General features: G+C 44.8%; 1 pseudogene; it reads left to right on the plus strand.

The window, feature by feature from the left end:
- The first annotated feature begins 419 nt into the window (after nt 1–419).
- Nucleotides 420–975, plus strand: LOC137377429 (small ribosomal subunit protein eS19 pseudogene; annotated as a pseudogene).
- Nucleotides 976–3,252: the final 2,277 nt, after the last annotated feature.

The raw sequence follows: 3,252 nt of genomic DNA on the forward strand, positions 1-3,252 counted from the left end.
CATATCTGATTGATAAAATAAACAGGTGCTATTGCAATGAAAACAGAACAGCACGCAAATGTGGAGAACAGCACCCAGGTGACCCATTAAGTGAAATAAATGGTGTGGTGCCTTTCTTTCTCTACTACTTCTACGTGGTAGAAGATGAGGTGAAGGCAGCCTGCTCCCTGCTCTCTGCCTCTGTCTGAGATGCCATGGCTTCCATCCTCGTCTTCGAGATGCCCATGGGGGCTGCTCCACAGACCGCCTCACCTGCAGCATGGCAGGGGTTGCCTCTATCACAGGGCCTTGCTTCACAGATAGTTCCTAAGTTGGAGGGGGCAAGGGGCCAAAGCTTGACACAGGTACTCCCTGAGGGGCGGCCCCTTCAGCTGCCGCATCAACCATTTCAGCCCTTTCCTGGTGCTTTTGGATGCCGCATGAGGCCACCGAATGGGACGCAGCTGGCATCCACTTCGAGCATCTCTGCACCATCAGTGACACTGAGCAGTTCATGCTACAGAGATTCTTTCCTCCCCGGACAGCATGCAGGAGGGACGTTGCCTAATGTAACAGTCAAAGACATGAATCAGCAGGAGTCCATCAGAGCTCTGGGTGCCTTCTTCAAAACATCTGGAAAACTAAGGATGCCTGATTGGGTCAACACAGTGAAACTGGGCAAACAAAAAGAATTGGCTCCTTTTGACAGGACTGGTTCTACACACAAGCTTCCTCCACAGTCCGTCATTTGTACCTATAGGGCAGTGTTGGAGTCAGTGCCATGATCAAGATTTACGGTTGCCGCCAGTGCAATGGTGTGAACCCCGGTCACTTCAGCCATGGCCCCATGCCTGTTCTCAGGAAGATGCTGCAGGCTCTCGAAGGGCTGAAGACAGTCGAGAAAGGTCCCAACAGTGACCACAGGCTGACTCCACAGGGCAGAGAGACTTGGACAGAATTGTGGATCAGGTTGCAGCAGCAAGCAAGAAATATTGAATGTGTGCATCATAATTTGGAGAATAATAAAAGCCTTCAGTTCTTTCAAAAAAAAGCAGAGTGAATACAGGGAAACCAGTATTGTATTTGGATTTTGTCATGCAGGTCCCCACCTGCCGAGAATGAGGCATATTAATTTTGTCATATGAACATTGATTTTTGATTGTTGCTGGAGTGAGGAAATGACTTGTTAAACAGATCAGCCCTGGCTGAAAAAAATATTTACATACTAAAAAACAGTGCTTGTGGAGACAAAGGACCATTCCCTGACACATTCAACCCACAATGAACTTGATATTGAAGGTGAGAAAGCTCACGTTCCAGGATGACTGCTAAGATGGCTAAATCTACAAATAGACATGGTCAAACCAGCTAGTCACATGACTAACCTGCTGGGCAACCTGAGTTTTTTGAATTGTACAGTTTTGAGAGGAGAGAGACTGTTGCTCCTGGACTGTAAAGACCTCTCCTGGCTGGCTCGCCATAGCTTCACCTGTCTGTTCCCATCTCTTTCTGGCAGAACTCCAAATCCACTGAAGACGTGAAACTCAAGTGAGAAAAGGCTCCTACGTTGAACAAGGTTTAAGCCGAATACTGGGCCCTAGTGAAAAGCAAGACCTACCTCCAATCAAGGACTCTACAAAACCATCTTCAGATATTGCCTCAAACTTTTCCACTTTGTTTCTTCTGCTCTTTTCTGTCTCTATCTGCATCTGTGTATCGCGTATGCATGCTAACGTGGGTGCATCGTGTATCCATAAGCGTGAACCGAATTGGCGTTTGAGTTTACTAAATTTCAACCTTTCTTCTTTAAACTTAAGAAACCTGTTGGCTGGTTTCTTTGCCTTATAACTGGAAAGCAGTGAACAAGGATTCACCAAGGGGGAGCTAAAAAAAACGGTGTGTTAAAAATAAAACCCTTTTACAGTAAGACCAGGTGAAGGCTGAGAGGGAACCCTAGATCCCTCTCTCACTTGGTCATCACAATTTCCAAAAGGCATTTGATAAGGTGCACATAAAAGGTTACTACACAAGATAAGAATCCATGGTATTGGGGGTAATATATTAGCATGGATAGAAGATTGGCTTACTAACAGGAAACAGAGAGTCGGGATAAATGAGTCATTTTCAGGTTGGCAAACTGTAACAGTGGGGTGCCACTGGGGCCTCAACTACTTGTAATCTATATTAATGACTTGGATGAAGGGACTCAGAGCATTGCAGCCAAATTTACAAACATACGAACATGCGAATTAGGAGCAGGAGTAGGCCACTCGACCCTCGAGTCTGCTCCGCCATTCAATAAGTTCATGGTTGAACTGATTACTCCACATTTCCACCTGCCCCCGATAACCTTTCACCCCCTTGCTTATACGAATTAAATTTGCTGAAGATACAAAGATAGATAGGAAAGCAAGTTGTGCAAAGTGATATAGGAAAGTGAGTGGGCAAAAATTTGGAGATTGAGTATAATGTCGGAAAGTGTGAGGTTGCCCACTTTGGTGGAAGAATAGAAAAAGAGATTATTATTTAAATGAAGAGACACTGCAGAATGCTGCGCTACAGAGGGATCTGGGTGTCCTTGTATATGAATCACAAAATGTTAGCTTGCAGGTAAAGTAAGTAATTAGGAAGGCAAATGGAATGCTTGCATTATTACAAGGAGGTTGGAGTATAAAAGTAGGGAAGTCTTTCTACAACTGTACAGGGCATTAGTGAGACGATACTTAGAGTACTGCATACAGTTTTGGTCTCCTTACTTAAGGAGGGATATACTTGTATTGGAGGCAGTTCAGAGAAGGTTCACTAGGTTGATTTCTAAGATGAAGGGGTTGTCTTATGAGGAAAGGTTGAGCAGGTTGGGCCTATACTCATTGGAGTTTAAAAGAATGAGAGGTGATCTTATTGAAGCATATAAGATTCTGAGGGAGATTAACAGGGTAAATGCTGAGAAGATGTTTCCCCTCGTGGGAGAATCTAGAACCGGGTCATAGTTTCACAGTAAGTGCTCTGTCATTTAAGACAGAGACAAGGAGGAATTTCTTCTCTCAGAGGGCCATTAAACTTTGCAATTCTCTACCCAGAGTGCAGTGGCGGCTGGATCGTTGAGTATATTCAAGGCTGAGTTAGACAGATTTTTGATCTACAAGGGAGTCAGGGGTTATGGAGGGGCAGGCAGGAAAGTGGAGATAAGGCCACAATCAGATCAGTCATAATCTTATTGAATGGCAGAGCAGGCTCGATGGGCCAAATGGCCTAATCCTGCTCCTATTTCTT

This window comes from Heterodontus francisci, chromosome 15 (assembly GCF_036365525.1).
Source record: "Heterodontus francisci isolate sHetFra1 chromosome 15, sHetFra1.hap1, whole genome shotgun sequence".
Lineage (NCBI taxonomy): Eukaryota > Metazoa > Chordata > Chondrichthyes > Heterodontiformes > Heterodontidae > Heterodontus > Heterodontus francisci.